Source organism: Elgaria multicarinata, chromosome 7 (genome assembly GCF_023053635.1).
Source record: "Elgaria multicarinata webbii isolate HBS135686 ecotype San Diego chromosome 7, rElgMul1.1.pri, whole genome shotgun sequence".
NCBI lineage: Eukaryota > Metazoa > Chordata > Lepidosauria > Squamata > Anguidae > Elgaria > Elgaria multicarinata.
The window spans coordinates 110,430,855-110,455,337 of NC_086177.1; the positions used below are offsets into that span (position 1 = coordinate 110,430,855).

At 45.0% G+C, this 24,483-nt stretch overlaps 1 protein-coding gene across 2 annotated transcripts in view; it reads right to left on the reverse strand.

Moving 5' to 3' along the window:
* Nucleotides 1-1,676: 1,676 nt before the first annotated feature.
* The window catches only part of TSNARE1 (t-SNARE domain containing 1), a 504,015-nt gene continuing 481,208 nt past the window's right edge, over nt 1,677-24,483 (reverse strand). For both annotated transcript variants that reach the window (XM_063131213.1, XM_063131212.1), the window contains exon 13: nt 1,677-2,222. The gene's annotated coding sequence lies outside the window, so the exon portion shown is untranslated. The remainder of the gene's footprint in view (nt 2,223-24,483) is intronic.

Here is a 24,483-nt window from a genome sequence, read left to right on the forward strand (position 1 = left end):
AGTATCCCCAGAGCTCACGTAGTTGCCATCCTTTCCCAATCCCCTTTCATCGGGCAATTTGGCGAAACGGTTGCCGCAGCCTAGTTGGAGTGAATGAACTCTGCCTTACTTAAGGGTCCCAGATTAAAATTTCAAAAAAATTTTTTTACAGTAAAGCATTCTGGAGCTGTTTGGTTCTGGAAACAGTGGTGTCCAATTTGTTCTATTAAACAAAGAAATAAGCAAATCATAGAATCATAGAATAGCAGAGTTGGAAGGGGCCTACAAGGCCATCGAGTCCAACCCCCTGCTCAATGCAGGAATCCACCCTAAAGCATCCCTGACAGATGGTTGTCCAGCTGCCTCTTGAAGGCCTCTTGCAACCCACATGATGGCCCATTAAGTGGGAGGGACAGATAAATGGCATAGTAAAGCGAGACCTTGATGAGGACCAACGAAAAATCGCAAAGTAGTATGCGAGTTTTTGAGTTCAACAGAGCAATTCTTATTTCACTGGGTCTGTATGTTGCCATCTACCTGCGAGCAGAAGCCTGTTAGTGTCTCCTTGTTCATAGAGGTGGCTGGTAGGCAGCCCTGTTGCCTCATTAAAGGATGCAAACTTTTCAAAGCAGAGCACTGCAGGGCTTGCTCTGGCAATCCCGTGCCGCGCAATATAAAGTTCCCTGCCTCAAGAAACTTAATATCTAAATCCCAGCACTGGAGGAAATAAGGAAGGAAAGGCAGGGAACCAACTGATATGGTGAGACAAAGGGCTCATCTACACCAAGCAGGATATTCCACTATGAAAGCAGTATATAAAAAGCAGGAGCCACACCAAGCAGGATATAGGGGCATGAAAGTGGTATATGGTATGTGCCAATGGGCCCCAGCAGTTGTCAGTGCACTTCAATACCGCTATAAAGCAGTCGTGTGGCTCCTGCCTTTTATAGACCACTTTCATAGTGGAATATCCTGCTTGGTGTAGATGATCCCAAAGACAGTTTAAGATCAGATGGAAGCAATCCTGTATATCAGCGATCCCCAACCTTTTTGGCACCAGGGACCGGTTTCGTGGAAGACCATTTTTCCATGGACCGGGTGTGTGTGTGTGTTGAAGGGATGGTTTTGGGAAGCGCCCCCGCCCCCCTCTCCAGCGTCCTGCCTTTGCTTCGGCTGGGTGGGCACCCAGCTGAAGTGAAGCTAGGACGATGGAGTGGGCAGCTTCGGAACAGCGCGCCTGGAAGTCGCTCCCCCAGAGCAGCTTCCAGCCAGGAACGCCATTCTGAAGGCACCCCACCCCACCCCAGCGTCCTGGCTTCGCTTCGGCTGGGCAGGCGAGATGCCGCCCCACGCCCAGGTACTCTGGGGTGAAAGGGTGGGTGAAAGCAGCTCACCTGTGCAGCCCAGTTCCTAAGAGGCCACGGACCGGTACCGGCCCGTGGCCCGGGGGTTGGGGACCCCTGCTGTATATGTTGCTCAGAAGTAAGTCCAATGAGTTCAGCGGGGCAAAAGATTGCATCATTGGGATTTTGGCTGCAGCTGAGTACAAAGGAACTAAGCTAAGGGCTTGTTTTAAAAACAACAACTGGTCTTTTGAGGAAGGATATGAAAGTCGAGACAAAAGCTGCAACAGATTATTATCATGATAGAAAAGAAAAAAAATAACGCTTGTTCATTTTTATTTTATTTTTATTTTTGAGCTCCCTTTACTTTTAAAAAGAGGGCAATAAAAGGCAAGCACTGGATTCATCTCAGAAGAGAATAAAACAAATAGGATTCTAGGTGTAATTGGAGAAAAACATCACTTACCAAAATGGAAACTATACAGCAAGGGGAGGGGGGGGGAGAAGAAGAGATTTTGATGATTTTAAAAACCAATTGTCAAAGCATACAATATTCAGCTCCCATCAGTGGAAAATGGGTCTCATTTGGTACAATTCAAAATGCTTTCACAAATGTATCTCCAGGCTAGAGTTAAACGAGGGACGATGCACTATAAAAATAGCAGAGTCTTCATCCTCCTCTTGCTGACATGGCTCTGTTTTGCTGTTTGCAGGAGAACTGCGTGGTTACACTGGGTTGCACTCCTGACGGCAAAATATGCGCAAATGAAAGAGGTGTCATGAAGCGTGTTTGCCAGGCAGAAGCTCACAAATCTGCAGATCCAATTTGAAATCTGTTCTTTTGCTTTCATGGATATTGCCACCTTTCCCCGCTAATTCCATCACTTGTTTCGTAGACATCTGCAAAAGTGGAGATTTAATGATTTTCACAAACAATTTCACAATTGCTGCCAGTTGTCATCCATAGCTGCCCAGTGCATTTTCCAGTCAAAGCACAGAGAATAAGACAGATTTGAATCTATGGGCTCATCTACACCAAGCAGGATATTCCACTATGAAAGTGGTATGAAAGTGGTATATAAAATGCAGGAGCCACACTACAGTGATATCATTATAGTGATATTGAAGTGCACTGCAGGATTTCTTTCTTTCTTTATTTATTTATATACCGCCCAATAGCTGAAGCTCTCTGGGCTGTTCACAAAAATTAAAACCATAATAACAGGTTAAAAACACAAATACAAAATACAGTATCAAAAGCACAACCAGGATAAAACCACGCAGAAAAAAATAATATAAGATTAAAATACAGAGTTAGAACAGTAAAATTTAAATTTAAGGTAAAATTAAGTGTTAAAATACTGAGAGAATAAAAAGGTCTTCAGCTGGCGATGAAAGGAGTACAGTGTAGGCACCAGGCGGACCTCTCTGGGGAGCTCATTCCACAGCCGGGGTGCTACAGCGGAGAAAGCCCTCCTCCTAGTAGCCACCTGCCTCACTTCCTTTGGCAGGGGCTCATGGAGAAGGGCCCCTGTAGATGATCTTAAGGTCCGGACAGGTACTACACTACTGCTTTATCTATAGGACTGCTTTGTAGAGATATTGAAGTGCATTAACAATAGGTGGGCCCCATGACACATCTACACTAGGGTGACCATATGAAAAGGAGGACAAGGCTCCTGTGTCTTTAACAGTTGAATTGAAAAGGGAATTTCAGCAGGTGTCATTTGTAGATATGGAGAACCTGGTGAAATTCCCTCTTCATCACAACAGTTAAAACTGCAGGAGCTATACTAGAGTGACCAGATTTAAAAGAGGGCAGGACACCTGCAGCTTTAACTGTTGTGATGAAGAGGGAATTTCACCAGGTTCTCCACATAGCACCTGCTGAAATTCCCTTTCAATACAACTGTAAAAGATATAGGGCCCTGTCCTCCTTTTCATATGGTCACCCTAATCTACTCCAAGCAGGATATAACACTATGAAAGTGGTATGAAAGCAGTATATGGTATGTGTCAATGGGCCCCAACAGTTCTCAGTGCACTTCAATACCACTATAAAGCAGTAGTGTGGCTCCTGTCTTTTATATACCACTTTCATACCACTTTCATAGTGGAATATCTGCTTGGTGTAGATGAGCCCATTGTTGTACATCCCATGCACAGTTGACTGAATTGTGCACCTTCTTCCTCAGTTGCATAGAATTTGGGATCTTCTATTCCCATGGAGAGTTCCATATTTGGAAAAATTGATAGACTAGACATTGTAATCAGGACATCTGCATAGATTCTGACAATGCAGATGTTCTGGCTATAACATCCAGTCTACCTTCCCCCCGCTCCTATTCGCTCCCCACCTGCTTTTTGTGACTTCTTTCCTGATGAAGAGATCTGGAGATCTCAAAAGCTTGCACATTTTTGTAAACTTTAAGTAACCATTATTTCCGTAAGCTGGCTTAGTTTGTTTTTAACATTTGGATGCACAAGATTAATAATAATAATAATAATAATAATAATAATAATAATAATAATAATAATAAGGCATCACATAAAAAACCTGTACATTAAACCTTCGGAAACAGGGCCTATCAAAATACATCCGCACCAACATCCAGAAAGCAGTCATACTTAAAACTGAAATTCCTGAATCAGTAAAAGACAGCATGACTTGGTTGTCACACAGACAACTTAAAAGGTTGTCACAAAGAGGAGGGCCAGGATCTCTTCTCGATCCTCCCAGAGTGCAGGACACGGAATAATGGGCTCAAGTTAAAGGAAGCCAGATTCCAGCTGGACATCAGGAAAAACTTCCTGACTGTTAGAGCAGTATGACAATGGAACCAGTGACCTAGGGAGGTTGTGGGCTCTCCCACGCTAGAGGCCTTCAAGAGGCAGCTGGACAACCCTCTGTCAGGGTTGCTTTAGGGTGGATTCCTGCATTGAGCAGAGGGTTGGACTCGATGGCCTTGTTGGCCCCTTCCAACTCTGCTATTCTATGATTCTAAAGCCTATCATGGAAAAACCGCCACGAGCAAGAAAAGAGAGATATAATAATAACAATTTAAGGGACCTTATGGACAGAACATCCATTCCAACAAAGAATGAATCAATTCCAATTCGTGCAGAAATTGATACTTTAGGGGGCTTTACCCCTTCCTGAATCCAGACCATTCCCAACCTATCTTCAAAATGGAGACCAAATCCAGACCATCCCCACTCTATTGCTGTATCTCTGTTCAAATTCAGAATATGATGGATGCAGCAATGTCCTGCACGCGCAGCGAAACCGCAAATGCATCTGCGCGTCTGCTTTCAGCCACATGGCGTAACCCTTCGGTATCAAAACGTTCTTCCCCAATGTTAATCACAGCTCTAAAAGCTGAGAGGCAGGAATGTGCATCTCTCTGTTATTAACAGCTGCATTAACAGGGCTCCAAATGAGCAGCGCTGAGTTCTCTCTTTTTTAATGAGAGGAGCACGAGGCATAAAACAACATTTTGCACCAAATACCCAAATCGCATTTGCTTTCAAAAAAGAAAAAGACAGAGCGTGTGGGTGGGTGGGAAAGTTCGGTACACTGGAATGGATGCAGCTGAACGTGTTTAATAATTCTTCAATAATACCCTTCTCTGAAACCAAGTTTAATGTGTGAGTGGTTTTTCTTTTCTTTTCTTCCATCTACAGCAGGCTGCATACTTTGCAGTGAGAAAACCTGGAGAAGGGAATTTCAGCAGGTGTCCTTTGAATGCATGCAGCACCTGATGAAATTCCCTCCTCGTCACAACATTTAAAGTTGCAGGAGGTATACTAGAGTGACCAGATACAAAAGAGGGCAGGGCTCCTGTAGCTTTAACTGTTGTGATGAAGAGGGAGTTTTGCTAGGTGCTGCATGCATACAAAGGACACCTGCTGAAATTCCCTGTTGTATACAACTGTTAAAGATACAGGAGCCCAGTCTTCCTTTCCATATGGTCATCTTAATGCTAGGGACGCTCTAAAAATTAGCACTCAGAGGGCCTGCTTTTGATTGTGTGTAAGTGTGTGTGTGTAGTGGGAAAATGTTTGATGTCTGTATGTGTTTATGTGTGCAGGTATGTGGTGTGTGGGTGAAGAGTTCAGGAGTTTTGGGACAGAACAGCTAGGATAACCATATGAAAAGGAGGACAGGGCTCCTGTATCTTTAACAGTTGCAAAGAAAAGGGAATCTCAGCAGGTGTCATTTGAATATATGGAGAACCGGGTGAAATTCCCTCTTCATCACAACTGTTAAAGCTGAAGGAGCTATACTAGAGTGACCAGATTTAAAAGACAGCAGGCACCTACAGCTTTAACTGCTGTGATGAAGAGGGAATCTCACCAGGTTCTCCATATATACAAATGACACCTGCTGAAATTCCCTTTTCTTTGCAACTGTTAAAGATACAGGAGCCCTGTCCTCCTTTTCATATGGTCACCCTAGAACAGCCTTCCTCAACCTAGGATGCTCCAGATGTGTTGGACTGCACCTGGGGCATTCTGGGAGTTGTAGTCCAACACATCTGGAGCGCCCCAAGTTGAGGAAGGCTGCCCTAGAAGAACATGTATGGGAAAGCATATGCATGTATGTTTTCAAGGATACATGCAAATGCGCGCGCGCACGCACGCACACACTCACACACTCACACACACACACACACACATATATATATATATATATATATTGCAACGTTTGGGTTGAGCCAGATTTAAGACTGGAAAAAATTCTTTTTGTTTCAAATGAACCAAACGTAGAATTGGGGTGGGGTGAAGGGAAGAGAAACAGAGAGGACCAAAACTGACAGATCCATCCAGCCCAACTTCTGAGTAAACATGCCGGCAGTTATACATTAAATCCAAGTCAGTGTAAAAAAGGCAGTTCAGACTTAAAAGCAGAAAGGACGGCAAATTGTCTAAAGACCAGGGGCATGTCTACACCAGCCTTATATCCCAGGATCGTCCCAGGATCATTCTTGTTCATCCAAATGCCACACAGGGGGTCCCATAGCAGGCAGGGACAATCCCTCCGTTTTCCTGGGATAACCCTTAGGTGTAGAAAGGGCCCAGGTAACTCCACACTGGTGGAAAACTTGAACTACATCCTCCATCTGAAAACCAATTGCCATATGTGGATAGTTGTCTCAAAGAGGGCACCAGGCTTCTAAATAAGTCAATGACTGAAAGTATCTCCCTATGTATTCACGCTGTTTATCATAGAATCATAGAACAGCAGAGTTGGAAGGGGCCTACAAGGCCATCGAGTCCAACCCCCTGCTCAATGCAACATCCACCCTAATACATCCCTGACAGATGGTTGTCCAGCTGCCTCTTGAAGGCCTCTAGTGTCGGAGAGCCCACAACCTCCCTAGGTAACTGATTCCATTGTTGTACTGCTCTAACAGTCAGGAAGTTTTCCCCGATGTCCAGCTGGAATCTGGCTTCTTGTAACTTGAGCCCATTATTCCGTGTCCTGCACTCTGGGAGGATCGAGAAGGGATCCTGGCACTCCTCTGTGGGACAACCTTTGAAGTATTTGAAAAGTGCTATCATGTCTCCTCTCAATCTTCTCTTCTCCAGGCTAAACATGCCCAGTTCTTTCAGTCTCTCCTCATAGGGCTTTGTTTCCAGACCCCTGATCATCCTCGTTGCCCTCCTCTGAACACGCTCCAGCTTGTCTGCATCCTTCTTGAATTGTGGAGCCCAGAACTGGACGCAATATTCTAGATGAGGCCTAACCAGGGCCGAATAGAGAGGAACCAGTACCTCACATGATTTGGAAGCTATACTTCTATTAATGAAGCCCAAAATAGCATTTGCCTTTCTTGCAGCCATATCACACTGTTGGCTCATATTCAACTTGCGATCTACAACAATTCCAATATCCTTCCAAGATGCTTTACCCTTATCCTTTATCCTTTACCCAATTCCAAGATCCTTTACCCTTTCCACAGTGAAGATACCAAAAGATTGGAGCCCAGATGTTCTGTATACAATCCTATGTATATTCTGCATCCTATATGTTAAGAGTTTACAAAATATCCACGTAAAAATCCTCATGTAGCCAAATTGCACCATCCACGCACAAGAGAGATGCATCAAAAGGCTTGAAGGAACCCTACCTTTGGCAGAAGTACGAAAATCAAATGAACAAAACAACAACTATTTTTTGTCAGCCTATTTCACTGGGACTATTAGTAATAATTGTACAATATATGTTTCAGAAACCATGTAATATGGGAGACTGTTATGAAAAGCCTTGACCCACTGATACAAGGTAGGAAATAAAATTAAACATTTGGGATGGCAGGTTAACTTGAGAGAAAGTATGGTAAGGAGAAGTGCTGTTTTTGTATTATAGTGAATGATGGTTTCTCTTTATCACGTTTGTGTCTTAGCGTGTTCCTGAAGAAGCGCTGTCTAGCGAAACAGATTTATGTACCGGACTTCTGTTGGTGCTATGAAATCTCCACGCTAAAAGCATAATATTGAGAGGTGTCTATATCTATATCTATATCTATATATATGATAAAAATAGATGAGATTGTAATATGATTTGGACATACTGTAAAAACTCCAGCCAATGATTTGATTTATGTATATATGGATATAAGTGTTTGAATTGTAGCCTATGTCTATTGTGAAATTGTAGGTATCGTTATATCTCTATATATAATATTGTGATTATTGAACTATTGATGAAAAAAAAGTGGATTATTGGGATAAAGTAGCCAATATATGGGACAGAGTAATATATAAAGTATTGAAATACTATTGTGATTCAATTTTTGATTGTGGTTGGAGGGTGGATACCCTAGTGTTGTTTGTATTTCACTGAGGTCCATCCGAGGAGTGTTTTATTGCACGCGCGTTATTGGGCACTCATGGATTTCTTGCTGGACCCTCACAGGACGTCGTCTGCCTCTCGCGCCCCTTCTGGCCTTCCTTGTGCCGCAAGAAAAAAAACAGAAAAACTCCAAAATATTTTTAAACCGAAGTTGCTGCTCTCTCCTGCTGTGTGTGGGAGAAGCGGCATGATTATAACGCCGGACTGAACGAGCCTCGTGCTCCTTGTTTACTTCCTGTTTTCAAACAGGAAGTAACTGAGCGACGACGGAGAAGCGACGGTAGCCAGTGTTTTTTCCTAGGTGTGATGGAGCTCACTGTCAAACAATTCCTAACATTAGGAAGCTTATTCTAAAGGCTAGCAAAATCTGCTTCCTTGCCATTTTCACCCATTGGTTGTAGTCCTGTCCTCTTGACCAGCGGTCCCCAACCTTTTTGGCACCAGGGACCAGTTTCGTGGTAGAAAATTTTTCCACGGACCCGGGGGTGGTGGTGAGGGGATGGTTTTGGGAAGCCCACCCCACCCACCCCACTCCAGCGTCCTGGCTTCGCTTTGGCTCGGTGGGCGCCCAGCCGAAGCGAAGCCACGACGCTGGGGCGGGCAGCTTCGGAAGGGCACGCCCGGAAGTCACTCTCCAGAGCGGCTTCCGGCTGGGCACACCATTCCGAAGCTGCCCCACCCCACCCCAGTGTCCTGGCTTCGCTTTGGCTGGGCAGGTGAGATGGCACCCCGCACCCAGGTACGCTGGGGTGGGTCGGTGGGTGAAAGCAGCTCTCCTGCGCGGCACGGTTTCTAACAGGCTACTGACCGCTCCCGGTCCATGGCCTGGAGGTTGGGGACCCTTGCTCTGGACAACAGAGAACAAATCTGCTCCTTCTTCTATATGCCAGCAATTCAGATATTCAAATACAACTATCATGTCTCCCCTTAACCTGAACTTCTCCAGGCTAAATAGATCTAGCTCTTTCAAGCCATTCCTCAGAGAATTATCTTCCAAGTTCAGCTTCTGACCAACGAAGCCACCTAGAACTTTTCACATTTACTCCTGCAGAAGTATAGGTCTTCCCATCCTATACTTCTGCGGCATTACTTTGGATCGCCATGAATCTGAAAACATTGCTGGACTATCTGCCGATAATTTGTGGCCATCATGCTGGAAGATACATAGAGAGGGGCAGGTTTTGTACTTCTGAAGTTGGAAAGTTTGAGGGCAAAACCTAAAATAAAAAATAGAAATACTTAAATAGAAACGCTGGTGCATTCACCACCTTCGGTAAGCGAGCCAAATATCAACGCAGTCTTAACGCCGACTTCATTAACTCAGTGCCCTTCTCCTGTGCCCAAAGCTGGAGGGCTAGTTGCTGATAAGGAAACCCCCACCAGTTTAGAGACGTGGCTGACGGGCATATGCTAATTCCCAAAGTGGCGGGTGGCCTTCGCAGCGGGACTTTGACAGGATAAAGGCTTTACGAAGTGTCTGATCAGGATCCACCAACTGAGCAGCCTGGCTGCAAGTCAAGCAGTGGTGAATGCAAAAATGAGCAAAGAAGCAGCTTGCAACTCGGCGATTTAGCCGGCCTTAGAACAGCAATTAGGAATGAAACATTAAGTTTCTTGTGCAGGAACTTGGAAAAGAAGGCGACGCCTGTGGAATGTCAAACGGGAGACTATGGGAACAGCAAATCAAACCAGGGTCTCGGCCAAGTTCTCACAAGCAACAGATGAGGTGGCAAAGCTGGGGCTGAGTCAGTGGAGGCTGGTGGGACCGATTTCGGAGGGGCTGTGAATCCATTCCGAGTTTTAATCAGACCAACCCAGAACTCGAGCTGTGTAAAGTGCTGATTTGGGGATCAAGTTCAGCATCTTGGACAGCTCTTTTAGAGTTCTGGCTGGGTCTGACTAAAACCCAGACCGAATTCACAGCCCCACTGAAATTGGAGCCACCAGCCTTCACTGGGCTGGGCTGTACCATTTCAGACTACAGGCGGGGGTCTCATGGGACTGAATTTTCTTCCCTACATCCACATTCTTAACCCCCTGGTTAGCTTGAGCAAACAGTTGCACATCCAGCTGCCAATTTATTTATTTATTTATTTTATCGCATTTTTATACCGCCCAATAGCCGAAGCTTTCTGGGAGGTTTACAAAGATTTAAACCATAAAAAGAAACATTCCAAAATATAAAACAAACAGTATAAAATGCAATATAAAGACAAAACCAGGATAACATCAAGCACCAATTCAGAAATTAATACAGATTTAAAATACGAATTTAAAACAGCAAAGTTAAAATTAAATTGCTTAAGTGTTAAAATGCTGAGACCTAGTGTCTAAAAGAGTATAGTGAGGTGCCAGGCGAACCTCCTTAGGGAGCTCATTCCACAGCCGGGGTGCCACAGCAGAGAAGGCCCTCCTCCTGGTAACCACCTGCCTCACTTCCTTTGGCAGGGGCTCATGGAGAAGGACCCCTGAGGATGACCTTAGGGTCCGGGCAGGTACATACAGGAGGAGGCGTTCCTTCAGATAGCCTGGCCCCAAGCCGTTTAGGGCTTTACATGTTAATACCAGCACTTTGAATCAGGCCCGGACCTGGATTGGTAGCCAATGAAGCTGGAAAAGAACTGGCGTGATGCTGGGGTGCCACAGCAGAGAAGGCCCTCCTCCAATGACATGTGCAGATGGAGGGGATTTCCTAACATGGACTGGCAGCACCGTGTTCCATCAGTGGAAGGGAGAACAGGCAAATGGAGCATCCCTACACATTTCGCCCTTCTTTTCCTGCAGCGTTTTCCATTGCCACCAGAAGGAAATTGTCCCCCCACCCCCGGCCTGGCTATCTCTACGAAAACAGCCTTAAAACTCTCTAGTTCTCAAGCATCTCTTTTAGGTAGTGCAGGGCTTGGCTATTAGATATGGGGTGGGTAAGCAAAAAGAAAAGAGGCCACAAAGTTTCAAACAAATAAGTTTTAACGTTTTATTGATGAAAAATGTTAATAAGGAAAAAAAAGTTTTAAAATCTAAATGGGGTAATAAAATAACCAGGGATAAATGCATCCAGTTAATCTAATGTTATTTTATCAAGTTTGTTTTTTTATCCAAGCAATATTTCACTGTCTTGGGTCCAACATATATTAATGTATTGCATTTTTATACCACCCAATAGCCGAAGCTCTCAATCACTTCTCCAGTTACAGCACTTTTGGCTCTTTCTTTTCTCTAGGCTCCTTCCTTCCTTCCTTCCTTCCTTCCTTCCTTCCTTCCTTCCTTCCTTCCTTCCTTCCTTCCTTTCTTCCTTCCTCCCTCCCTCCCTTCCTTTTTCTTCTCTCTGTCCCCCTTCCCCCCATTTCTGCCATAGGGTTTTTATATCTTAAAATCCATGTTTTCTCTCCCCAGCTCTTTCTTCAATCAAAATTTCTATTTCCTAAGCTCTTCCCCTGACATTCAGCAAACTCTTTTTTTTCTTCCTCTGACCTTCAGTTGAATTTTAAACCTTTCTCATAGAATCATAGAATAGCAGAGTTGGAAGGGGCCTACAAGGCCATCGAGTCCAACCCCCTGCTCAATGCAGGAATCCACCCTAAAGCATCCCTGACAAGTGGTTGTCCAACTGCCTCTTGAAGGCCTCTAGTGTGGGAGAGCCCACAACCTCCCTAGGTCATTGGTTCCATTGTCTCACTACTCTAACCATCTTCCCATGACCAAACCTCATGGCATACTCTATGTAAGCTTCTGATCTCTGAACTAATAGCTGTTCATTGGAAACTGGGCAGTGAACATATGTATGTTCTCATTCTCTCTCTCTCTCTCTCTCTCTCTCTCTCTCTCTCTCACACACACACACACACACACTTAAAAAAAACTAAACTAAATACAAAAATGGAGGCGAGTTCTGTTCCTTCATAAAGTCAGCACAGGATCATTGTCTGTGCCAGTGGAGCTACAGTTATCTTTCTCTGAAAGCAAACTTGCCAAATCACTATTTCGACATATATTTCATTTTAACTGGGGATCAGGACTAAGGGTTAAGCACCACAGTCTCTCTTCCACTTGAAATAAACATAGTGCGAGGAAGAGATTTCTCGGGTTCTTAAGAAGTCAATGCAAACACTCCTCACAATTGCTAAACTGATCACGGCTTTCCTCGGCCAAACCGCTGTTCATTTCATGCAGTGAATGAAAGCAAAGGGCCCCAGTGCATGATAGATATAAATCATGTTGAGGGAGGAGACACGTGCAGAGAGCTCAGCAACTAGGGTAGCACATTAGCCCGACAGATATTGCTGTGTGACAACCATTTGGAAGCTGTGGATTTTATTCAGTGCGATACATCTGCGTATTTGGTGGGTCCTTGTCAAACTGGCTGGCATGCGTCCAAGAGAGGCCTACAAACCCAAGCGCACAGAGAAGAAGCCCTGGGCTCCAGCTGTCTGTTCTCAATCCTGCAGCTGTATTAAAGCGATCATGAAAGGAAGACAAGCTTTTCCTTTCTCGTCTCCCAGTCATTCTCCTTCCTCTATGAAACAGCAGACTACAGCTTTATGCCACACACCCGTACGTCTTGCGGAGAGGCCATAGCTCACTGATAAGGACACACACTCTACACGCAGAAGGTCCCAGCAGTTAAAGGCTCAGTTCAGACGTGTTAGTGAATGCAGTGTGAAAACTCCACTCAAAGGTTGAGTTCCTAGACGTTACTCCTCACATGACATGTTCTCACTCTACCATTGTGTGACTGTGGGCTACTGTGGAGTTGAGTAAAATCCATTATGACATTTGACTGACAGTTCCTCCACCTTCTCTCCTCCCCCAGTCTTCCCGATGGTATCCCATCAGCCATTGCTGTAAAACAACAACAACAACAACAACAATTCCGGTGGCTCTCCTAGAGCGGCATTCACTCCTTTCGTCGCTCTTGCCAGGGAACTCTGTAACCAGTGGGAAAAGTCAACACAGTGCAATGGAAAACGTCTTGAAAACAATGCAGTGATTACTAGAAGCCAGCATGGATTTGTCAAGGACAAATCCTGTCAGACTAATTTGGTCTCATTTTTTGATCGGGTAACCTCCCTTGTGGACTGTGGGAATGCTGTGGACGTCATATATCTTGACTTCAGCAAAGCTTTTGACAAAGTGCCCCATGATATTCTGATTAACAAACTAGCTAAAAGTGGGCTAGATGGTACAACTATTAGGTGGATTCACAGTTGGCTACAGAATCGGACTCAAAGAGTGCTTATCAATGGAACCTTCTCAAACTGGGGAGAGGCAACGAGTGGGGTACTGCAGGGCTTGGTCCTGGGCCCAGTGCTCTAACATTTTTATTAATGATTTGGACGAGGACGTGCAGGAAACGCTTATCAAATTTGCAGATGACACAAAATTGGGTGAGATAGCTAATACCCTGGAAGACAGAAACAAACTTCAAAGTGATCTTCATAGGCTGGAGTGCTGGGCTGAAAACAACAGAATGAAATTGAATAGGGATAAATGCCAAGTTCTACATCTAGGAAGAAGAAACCAATGAACAGTTACAAGATGGGGGATACTTGGCTCAGCAATAATACAAATGAGAAGGATCTTGGAAATGCTGTAGATCACAAGCTGAATATGAGCCAACAGTGCGATATGGCTGCAAGAAAGGCAAATGCTATTTTGGGCCACATTAATAGAAGTATAGCTTCCAAATCACGTGAGGTACTGGTTTTCCTGTATTCAGCACTGGTTAGGCCTCATCTAGAGTATTGCATCCAGTTCTGGGCACCACACTTCAAGACGGACACAGACAAGTTGGAGCGTGTTCAGAGGAGGGCAATGAGGATGATCAGGGATCTGGAAACAAAGCCCTATGAAGAGAGACTGAAAGAACTGGGCATGTTTAGCCTGGATAAGAGAAGTACGAGGGGAGACATGATAGCACTCTTCAAATACTTAAAAGATTGTCACACAGAGGAGATCCAGGATCTCTTCTCCATCCTCCCAGAGTTCAGGACACGGAATAATGGGCTCAAGTTACAGGAAGCCAGATTCCGGCTGGACATCAGGAAAAACATCCTGACTGTTAGAGCAGTATGACAATGGAACCAGTTACCTAGGGAGGTCGTGGGCTCTCCCACACTAGAGGCCTTCAAGAGGCAGCTGGACAACCATCTGTCAGGGATGCTTTAAGGTGGGTTTCTGCATTGAGCAGGGGGTTGGACTTGATGGCCTTAGAGGCCCCTTCCAACTCTGCTATTCTATGATTCTTTGAAATGTGTCCAATCCCCTTTTAAATCCATCCAAACTGGTGGTCATCACTACATCACGTGGTCGAAAATTCCCTAGTTAACTATGTGCTTTGTGCAGAAGGAGTTCCTTTTATCTGTCCTGAACCTCCTACCCGTCAGCTTCATGGGGAGACCTCCTTTGGGAGGAGCTTCGTGGGAAGGATCCTTGAGGATGATATTAGGATCCAGGCAGGTACATATGGGAGGAGGCGATCCTCCAGATAACCCAGCTCCAAGACGTTTAGGGCACTGAATGTTAATCCCAGTGAATCGGACGTGGCCTGGCAGTGAATGCAGTTGGAAAAGTACCGGTGTAATCTGGGCAACTCTTTGGACAGCCCCCCTTAACAATCTTGCTGTCCTGTTTTTGGACCAGCTGAAGTGTCAAAGGCAGCCCGACGTATAACACATAATCCAGAGGAGAGGTTATCACAGCATGGATAACTGTAGCTAGGCTATCTCTGTCCAGATAAGGGCATCGTTGGTGCAGCAGCCTAAGCTGATAAAAGGTGCTCTGTGCCACCGAGTCCAATCAGTGAGGAATGACTGGTTCTATGTTCTCATCATGAACAATGTATGGAGTGCGCGCGCTTTTCAGCAATGTTTTCAGCAAACTTGGAATTCCCATGGAGAACTGCTTGACCCATCATTGCTTGTTTTTTGTGCTAGCAAACTAAGACCTATTTGTACAGGAAATCATTTTCCGGTTATTTTGTGTGTGTATATATGGCTGCTGATTTTGGCTTTCTTTTTTTCGGTGGTGGCGGTGGGTTGGTCTGCTTTTATAACGCAATCAACCTTTTCCCACTTGTGCTTAGATCTTACCATGTTATTATTTGGACATGTTTGCGTTTTTATTCATCGTGCCTCACTTCAAGCACTTACTGCGGGGAATGCATCGAAGGAGTTCAATACTAATACTATTAATACCGGTAACACTAAGAATATTAATGCAACGAATTATCATTTTGAATGGGGAACATAACGTGCAATGGCAAGTGATTATACAACGACGATGAGCACAAATGGTTCGGAACGGCATCGTGAGAAATTGCATATCCAGAATACCGGCGTGTAAGAGAAGGTTAGGGTGACCATATGAAAAGGAGGACAGGGCTCCTGTATCTTTAACAATAGTATTGAGAGGGGGATTGCAGCAGGTGTCCTGTGTATGCATGCAGCACCAGGTGAAATCCCCTCTTCATCACAACAGTTCAAGCTGCAGGAGCCCTGCCCTCTTTTGTATCTGGTCACTCTAGTATAGCTCCTGCAGCTTTAACTGTTGTGATGAAGAGGGGATTCCACCAGGTGCTGCATGCATACAAAGGACATCTACTGAAATCCTCCTTTAATGCAACTGTTAAAGATACAGGTTCCCTGTCCTCCTTTTCATATGGGGCATGTCTACACCATGTCTTATCCCGGGGATTGTCCAAGGATCATCCCTCTGTGTGTCCACATGACGCACAGGGGATCCCTGGGGCAGGGAGGGATGATCCCTCCATTTCCCCAGGATAACTGGGGCAGCTTTTAGCCAAGCTTTCCCGTGGTCTCGGGATTGTCCCGAGACTGCGGGGGATGTGGGTGGCCATCACAGGTTCATCCCACCTCCTCATGAGTAAACACGAGGAGGAGGGAACCAGGCAAAGGGCATGGAGCTCTTCAGGTGCTCCGTGCCCATTGTGTGTGTGGGGGAAGCGGGATCATGATTTTAAATATATATATTACCTTTTCATTGGAGCGCCTGTGCACTCCTCTCCCTTTTTTTTTTAAATGGCGGCTGCGACGACCTTTCGAGCCGTCGCAAGGCCGTCTGGACACCCAGGAAGGATCGCGGAAGCCGGTATGTCCGTGATCTTCCCCCTACATGGTGTAGACATGCCCATGGTCACCCAAGAGAAGACGGAGATAACTATGGAAAGGAATGGGACAGATTTGGCAGACCCCAAACAGGCATCTCATTGGAAGCTTTGCATTCCAGAGAATCATAGAATCATAGAATAGTAGAGTTGGAAGGGGCCTATAAGGCCATTGAGTCCAACCCTCTGCTCAATGCAGAAATCCACCCGAAAGCATACTTGACAAGTGGTTGTCCAACTGCCTCTTGAATGCCTCTAGTGTGGGAGAACCCACAACCTTCCTACGTAACTGATTCCATTGTTGTACTGCTCTAACAGTCAGGAAGTTTTTCCTGATGTCCAGCTGAAATCTGGCTTCCTTTAACTTGAGCCTGTTATTCTGTGTCCTGCACTCTGGGAGGATCGAGAAGAGATCCTGGCCCTCCTCTGTGTGACAACCTTTTAAGTATTTGAAGAGTGCTCTCATGTCTTCCCTCAATCTTCTCTTCTCCAGGCTAAACATGCCCAGTTCTTTCAGTCTCTCTTCATAGGGCTTTGTTTCCAGACCCCTGATCATCCTGGTTGCCCTCCTCTGAATATGCTCCAACTTGTCTGCGTCGTTCTTGAATTGTGGAGTCCAGAACTGGACACAATACTCTAGATGAGGCCTAACCGGGGCCGAATAGAGAGGAACCAGTACCTCACGTGATTTGGAAGCTATACTTCTATTAATGCAGCCCAAAATAGCATTTGCATTTCTTGCAGCCATATCGCATTGTTGGCTCCTATTCAGCTTGTGATCTACAACAATTCCAAGATCCTTCTTCTTTGTAGTATTGCTGAGCCAAGTATCCCCCATCTTGTAACTGTGCCTTTGGTTTCTATTTCCTAAATGTAGAACTTGGCATTTATCCCTATTCAATTTCATTCTGTTGTTTTCAGCCCAGCACTCCAGCCCATCAAGATCACTTTGAAGTTTGTTTCTGTCTTCCAGGGTATTAGCTATCCCACCCAATTTTGTGTCATCTGCACAATGAAAAGAAAGTCAAAGTCTTAATGCGAAAACTGTAGAGAATCCCAGAGGCTAGCTTTGCAATGGTTGTGTGAGGTGTAGGAAGCAACTGATGGGGACAAAAAAGGCTTTGCAAAAGAAGAAAAAGAAGAAACCTGAAAAGAACATGGGGTTTTGGAAAAGGGTATTGCAAAGATGGATCGAGGGCTCCTTTTCAAACCAGCCTGGAGAGGATGGGATTCTATAAGGCAGCAGAGCTCAGTGGCTAAGCCAGAGGGCTGCTCTTGTCCAGTGACAGGCAGCTGGTAAACTTGATGAGGTCCCTGAAGCTCTGGAGGTGAACAGAGGGCTGCAATCTGGCCTGCTCTCTCAACCACTAAGCGGTGGACGGCACAGTGGTAAAAACAGAGAGCCAATCAGCAAAACTGGCCCCATGGCATCAATTTGGGAAGCTAGAGCAATTCCACGGAACGGAGCTGGCCGTGTTGTGCCCTTATTTACAATGTTCGTTAGGGTGAGTTATTGCTTCGTTCAACATTTCCTCATAGATGGGAATAGCTGTGGCTGCAACAATGTATTAACGTCCATTCTCAGGGAAGAGGAAATGGGGGTCAGCGGGTTGGGAGGGGGGAGAAAGATGTCGCAAGAACACGGAACGCACTGAAATGTTGGAAATAAGATGCTCTGTCTTTTGGTATGAGAAGCACTTTGAAACAAACTTCAAAGTGATCTTGATAGGCTGGAGTGCTGGGCTGAAAACAACAGAATGAAAATTAATAGGGATAAATGACAAGTTCTACATTTAGGGAATAGAAACCAAAGGCACAGTTACAAGATGGGGGATACTTGGCTCAGCAATACTACAAACGAGAAGGATCTTGAAATTGTTGTAGATCGCAAGCTGAATATGAGCCAACAGTGCGATATGGCTGCAAGAAAGGCAAATGCTATTTTGGGCTGCATTAATAGAAGTATAGCTTCCAAATCACGTGAGGTACTAGTTCCTCTGTATTCGGCCCTGGTTAGGCCTCATCTAGAGTATTGCGTCCAGTTCTGGGTTCCACAATTCAAGAAGGACGCAGACAAGCTGGAGTGTGTTCAGAGGAGGGCAACCAGGGGTCTGGAAACAAAGCCCTATGAAGAGAGACTGAAAGAACTGGGCATGTTTAGCCTGGAGTAGAGAAGATTGAGGGGAAACATGATAGCACTCTTCACATACTTAAAAGGTTGTCCCACAGAGGAGGGCCAGGATCTCTTCTCGATCCTCCCGGAGTGCAGGACACGGAATAACGGGCTCAAGTTACAGCAAGCCAGATTCCAGCTGGACATCAGGAAAAACTTCCTGACTGTTCGAGCAGTACAACAATGGAATCAGTTACCTAGGGAGGTTGTGGGCTCTCCCACCCTAGAGGCCTTCAAGAGGCAGCTGGACAAGCATCTGTCAGGGATGCTTTCGGGTGGATTCCTGCATTGAGCAGGGGGTTGGACTCGATGGCCTTGTAGGTCCCTTCCAACTCTGCTATTCTATGATTCTATGATTCTATGATCTCTCAAAGGGCTTTGAACGGCTGGAGAACAAGACTGCTGAAATTTGGCCCGTAGGCAATGCCTGTTCAAGGAGGGAATAAACTCTGAACATGTGAGGAGGGTGACAAATAAAGCAGTTGCTGGATCCTTTGGGCCCCGTCGGTTCAACCACAGCAGCTGATAATTCACTGCCCTACACTAGGTCTGATCTTTGGTTCATCTTGTTCACTACTGTCTCCTCCAGCAGAGTATCTTTTGGGAGAAGGTCTTTCCTAGCTCTGCTATCTGAGATCACTTCAAGGTGATATTGAAGTAGGTTTCTTCTGTGGGCAAAGCAGGAGGTGCAGCGGGCAACAAATCTCTAGTCCTTTCCTTAATGGCTGTCCAGAGTCTGAAGCAGGAGTCTTTTTCAAGTCCTGATACACAAAGTTCTTTATACTTGAAACCAATGAATATAAATATTAACCACCGGGCATAACGTTCAGATGTTTCATTATGGATTTAAGTTGCATCAGCCTTAGGGTTTCTTTAAACGAGTGATTTATAGCATGCTCGTGACTGGCCACTCACGGAAGTTTGTGGGTCAATTCAACAATGTTGTGAGCTTCCTGCATGCCTCCTGCTCCTTCCCTCTGTTATTCCGCTTAAAAATAAATGTTGGAAAACCTGATTTTTCTGAAATAGCCCGATACTTCCTGCCGTGTGCAGTCGAAGTTGCACTATAAAACAACCACTAGATGGAGTTGTCCCATTCTAATATGTGAGCTGGGAAGTTTTAAAGTACAGGCCATGTGGTCACTGCCCTTCTCCCAAATAATTCAGCAATTTCAAATCCGGAGGAGAAACAGGAAGCAAAGTGACGGTAAGGAAACGTTATTTCCCTTTAATCCAAAGGGTTTTTTTAAGGACAATGATAGATGGAATTTCGCAAAAAGGAAAACAATAACATAATCGCTCTTACCCTAATTATAGCATTATACATGTTGGGGAGTGGAGGAGGGGATTTGCATGTCCTTAGGTTTCTTTTAGAGATGGTTGATTCATCTATTTCCAATTAGTTTCATGTTTGCATGTGTTCACCCACACGTTTGTTCTAGCTGTTTTTACATTAAACTTTGATTTTTTAAAAAAATAAAAAATGGGCACAAGAATGCATTAAAAACTTATTTAAATACATCTTTTAAACATTTTCTCTGTCAAAACATGTATTTTAAAATGCATTTTGAAAATGCATTTTGAACAGGGCTGTGGTTCAGTGGCAAAGCATATGCTTGGAATGCAAAAAGTCCCATGTTCAATATGTGGCATCTTCATGTAAAGATAAGAACTTAAGGACATAAGAAATGCCCTGATGCTGGATCAGACCAAGGGTCCATCTAGTCCAGCACTCTGTTCACACAGTGGCCAGGCAGCCATCGGCCAGGGACCAACAAAGGAGGACATGGGGCAACAGCACCCTCCCACCCATGTTCCCCAGCAACTGGTGCACACAGGCTTACTGCCTTGAATACTGGAGATAGCACACAACCATCAGGGCTAGTAGCCATCGATAGCCTTTGCCTCCAGGAATTTATCCAACCCCCTTTTAAAACCATCGAAATTGGTGGCCATCACTACATCTTGTGGTAGTGAGTTCCATGACTTAATGGGAAAAACTCCTGCCTTAAATGCTTCAGGGCTGCTATGTTGGATCCGCAAATCTGAAAAAAACCTGAACTTGCTGAAATTTCTCCAAATTCCATCTCACAGCTAGTTCCGACTTAAGTCTGTATCAGATTGTGAGCTTTCTATGAACATCCATATGTATTTCTGTGCATATTCCCCTCCCAAAAAACAGAACGCATCCATTGTGCACAACTTTGAAATGTATGCATTCTTCTCCCATTGATTGAAGTGCATCAGTGCCCATTTTTCAAAAGTCTGCCTTTTTTTCCCATGCACATTTTTCAAATGGACGTATACTGTCAAATGTATTTTGGGGGGGGGGGGTTGGTCCATGAATCACACTGCTAGTTTGCAAATGTGCAAACGTCAACCACAGTCTGTATCTTGGGTCTGGGTTTGGCCCCAAAGGTGCGAACTGGAACTCCCTTCCCGGGGAAGCTGGAATGGATCCCTCCTTGGTGTGCTTCTGGAGGCAGGCAAAAACTTTTGTGTTTTCCGGCAGGCCTTTGGCAAATAGCCTGGACATCTGTCTATGAATAAGACTTTTAAAATTGCTAGCTGTATTTTAAATGTTTTAATATCGAACCCCATTTTACAAACTTTTCCTGGTCACCCAACTGAATTCTTAATGTTCCTATTACTTCGGAACACAGACAAATCAATCACTGAGCAAGTGGCCAAGTTTTTTAACTTGGCCATTTCTATTAGATCCTCTATGATTGCTTGTCTTTTTAATAGCTAACTGTACGCTCAGTGTCTCTGTATGTAACTTTTGTTGGAATGGTCTATTGACTGCAATAAATTGTTGTTGATAATATTGAAGTGCATTTAATTATATTTTTAACTTTTGTATATTTCTATTTCTACGATTTAATTGTATATGTTTTATTTTTGTAAAGACGCCTTGAAGCCCAGCATTGGGCAAAAGGTGGGGTATTACTACTACTACTACTACTACTACTAATGGAATTTGGGATAGGAAAATGCAAGATGCTACACATAGGAAGAGGAAAATGGAAAGAAGAAGAAACAGCAGAAACACTTAATAATAATAATAATAATAATAATAATAATAATAATAATAAAAAATTTATTTCTTACCCGCCTCTCCATTTTGATCGAGGCGGTGAACAACAATAAGTATAAAATACATAAACGAAATACTAGATAACATGGAAGAAAATGAAACATACAAATACTTAGGATTCCAACAAAAGATGAAAATCAATCACTCTACAGTAAAAAAAAACTCAACTAAAAATGCAATATAAAACTCACCTATAACAAATCCTAAAACCCTAGAGGAACCTAGAAGAATTCTTTAGGGTGGATTCCTGCATTGAGCAGGGGGTTGGACTTGATGGCCTTGTGGGCCCCTTCCAACTCTGCTATTCTATGATTCTATTAGGGTGACCATATTTGGGAAACCAAAAAAGAGGACACCTAGTGTGTGTGTGGGGAAGCAGCTTTCTGAGTCCTGCAGAAAGTATGTTATTCCCCCACCACCTTAAAGAACCCGATTGGAGTGGAGGAGGGGAAAGGATTTCATTCTGCACCACCACCATCCACTCCAATGGGGGCCTTTTCTATAATGTCCACGAATGACCCACTTTTCCCTTTAAGACCTCAATTAGAGCTCGGGGTGGGGGAATGATGTGCCTCAAGAAAGCATGTCATTCCCTCCTGCCATGCTAATGGCAGCCTTAAAGAGGAAGGTGTGTCATTCCAGGACATTATTGAAAATTATAGAAAATCCCCCCTGACACCATGGAAAGAACAAAAACCAGGACAAATCCGGGGAAATCCTGACAGTTGGTCACCCTAATTCTATGATTCTATGATTCTAAGTGCACGAACTTGGGGTCAGTTCCCCAGGAGAAGAAGAGTGAGTGTCATCACTCTCCATTTTCAATTCAAGTCTCAACACTTGACACGTTCCCTGCCTGGAGGACAGGGGAGGTGGGCCCGGACTTCTCCAGCAGCTCCTCCAAATCACTCTCCTTGCTCTTCAAAGCCGCTCCAGGGGAGGTAATGACAGACTCCCAGAAGGGGCTTTGCAAAGAAGCAGCAAGGGTCCCTCTCTACAAGGCACAGCTGGCTCCTCTGTGCTCACTGAGCTGAAGAATCAGTGGTGCATTTTCTCCTTTGGAAGCGAAAGCGCCGGCAGCCGGCTCAGCTATATTTCAGGCAAATTATTTCGAGGGAAGGGAAAACTCCGTAGGAGGTTGTTTCACGGTGGACAATTGGTTCAAGCCCAATTCCATGTTCCTTGACCTGGATGAAAGAGGCCAGACCCATATCAGACTCAGTTGCGCTAACAGGTTTGAAGGGGGCGGGCAAGATATTCCCGGGGGTGTGTGTGTATCCCTGGCCAGCCTTCCCATTGCTGCCATGCTGACCAACACAATCCTATTTTGTTTGATTTTTGGTTTCCTCCTCTTGTTGTGCCGTGCAGCGCACTAAACCAATCAGACACTGCCTTTGATGGGTCTGATAGATTTAGCGTGCTTTCACCTCTCCAGCCCCCAGATTGGCTATGCCCCCCCCAAAAAAAGGCAGCATCTGATCAGCACTCTGCTAATCTAAGTTAGCAAAGAAAAATACTGTAATTTATAATGGTGCAAAGGGAGGCAGGAATCTTCACTGCCTGCCACTCTGGCATTCAGCTCTCAGGGGATATTTGGGGGCCCTCCCAACTAGAGGGCTTTGGACCTATGCCTTGGGGTTTGGCTCTAGTGCTGGAGTGCTGGGCTGAAAACAACAGAATGAAATTTAATAGGGATAAATGCAAAGTTCTACACCTAGGAAATAGAAACCAAATGCACAGTTACAAGATGGGGGATACTTGGCTCAACAATACTACGAACGAGAAGGATCTTGGAATTGGTGTAGATCACAAGCTGAATATGAGCCAACAGTGCGACAGGGCTGCAAGAAAGGCAAATGCTATTTTGGGCTGCATTAATAGAAGTATAGCTTCCAAATATGGTTAGGCCTCATCGAGAGTATTGCGTCCAGTTCTGAGCTCCACAATTCAAGAAGGATGCAGACAAGCTGGAGCGTGTTCAGAGGAGGGCAACCAGGATGATCAGGGGTCTGGAAACAAAGCCCTATGAAGAGAGACTGAAAGAACTGGGCATGTTTAGCCTGGAGAAGAGAAGATTGAGGGGAGACATGAGAGCACTCTTCAAACTCTTAAAAGGTTGTCACACAGAGGAGGGCCAGGATCTCTTCTCGATCCTCCCAGAGTGCAGGACACGGAATAAAAGGCTGAAGTGAAAGGAAGTCTGATTCCGGCTGGACATCAGGAAAAACTTCCTGACAGTTAGAACAGTACGCCAATGGAACCAGTTACCTAGGGAGGTGGTGGGCTCTCCCACACTAGAGGCCTTCAAGAGGCAGCTGGACAACCACCTGTCAGGGATGCTTTAGGGTGGATTCCTGCATTGATCAGGGGGTTAGACTCGATGGCCTTATAGGCCCCTTCCATGTTTCTAGTGATGCCTCTGATCAGAACGGCTGAAGGCCCGCAGAGGTGCTGGGCAAAACCCTTCTGACCAAACCCAAATCAGTATAGACACTGTCAGTAGCATAAACCAGCCAGTAGCAAGCACCATCCAGAAATAGAAGACAACTAACAAATACTAAGTAACAGGGAGCAGTCGTAGGCCATCAGCTCCATGGGCTTCAGGATTCAGAGGAGCTTTGAGGAATCTTGGATGTTGCTCCACTGAGAGTCAGATCCCAGCCCCACTGATATGCTGTTACAATAAAGAAAACTAGTCATCAGATGAGTGTATTTTTGCACGCTCGTTGCCGGGCACACGGATTTCCGTGGGTCTCTCTCACGATATCATCTGCGTTCCACGCGCCTTCCCCCTCTTTGCGCGACAAAACCCCCACCCCAGTAAGTCTGACTTATTTTTAAAGGCGGAAGTTGCCGCTCTCTCCTGCTGTGTTCAGGAGAAGCAGAGGGATCAAAATGGCCCCCTGAATG